General features: G+C 44.3%; 1 protein-coding gene across 11 annotated transcripts in view; it reads right to left on the bottom strand.

Moving 5' to 3' along the window:
• The window catches only part of LOC101855501 (ensconsin), a 111503-nt gene that overhangs the window by 68791 nt on the left and 41544 nt on the right, over positions 1-1168 (bottom strand). The window lies entirely within an intron of this gene.

Below are 1168 nucleotides of genomic sequence, written 5' to 3'. Positions count from 1 at the left end.
CACACACAGGGATCAGAAAGACCCACAGAAAGAGAGAGGTCCCCATGCCACACATCCACACATACAAACACACACACACACACACACACACACACACACACACACACACACATACACACACACACATACACATACACACATATAAACGCACATGAACAGACAACACAAGCGCTGCTTGACAAGAACTAAGAAGAGCGCCCATGACAAGAGACCAAGGTACAACGAGACAGAGGAATTTATCATTACACCGCCTTCTCCCTCCCACACGACCGTCTCTTAATTGGCTTGCCGATCTGCTCTAATTACCCACCTTATCACACTTAACCCCTTCACAGCCAGCGCCCATCTTGAGAATGTAATATGTCTCATATATATGTGTGCTCCAACTAACAAACGCATGCTGCAAACGACACGAATACATGGGCGTGTACTCATTACTGTATGGAATAAAGAGAAGCACCATACATCGACACAATAATAATAATAAAAAGATTGCGGGTTCGGGGGTTCGAGCCTCAGCTTGGTCTGACGTCGACGTTGTGTCCTTGGGAAAGACACTTTTCACAAATTTCCCCACATGGCTCCGTCCTTTAGTAGGTCCCGCCTCCTATTACTCTTTAAATAACCTAGTAGTATAGATAGGGGCGTTAAACCTGCACATTTCATCATTTTTACACAACAATGACGGCCTCTTGGTTTTGCCAGTCGCACCCTGGGACACGACATACCCTTTCGAGAAAAGGTAGAGGAGGGGTTAATTTTAATACAGCTAGCAGCTTGTCAAAACAAAACGCATCAATTACCGCTTCGCTGAGTTTGAGGGAATAGTCCCATGACAAGCAAGCGCGCTCAGCATTGTGATTAATAATAGTTCACTCGAGCATTTCCGTCATATCGGACGTGGCCGGTATTTTGTACATTCCACACCTCTCTCCAATACATATTACTTCTTTGTTTCTTTTTTTCTGGTTTGTTTGTTTATTTTTCTTTTAGTCCCAATAAATATGAATTCGAAAACACTCTTTTATGGAGAAAGAGACGAAAAGAAAGGCGGGTAATACTAAACGATGCAGGTGGAGGAGGGGGGTACAAGGTGACATCCAAAATAAGAGAGGGGGGATAGAGAAAAAGGGAGAGGGGAGAGAGAGAGAGAGAGAGAGAGAGAGAG

The sequence above is a fragment of the Aplysia californica genome, unplaced genomic scaffold (genome assembly GCF_000002075.1).
Source record: "Aplysia californica isolate F4 #8 unplaced genomic scaffold, AplCal3.0 scaffold00278, whole genome shotgun sequence".
Lineage (NCBI taxonomy): Eukaryota > Metazoa > Mollusca > Gastropoda > Aplysiida > Aplysiidae > Aplysia > Aplysia californica.
The sequence above is the reverse complement of the archived record's forward strand: the minus strand, read 5'-3'. Positions and strand labels throughout refer to the sequence as shown.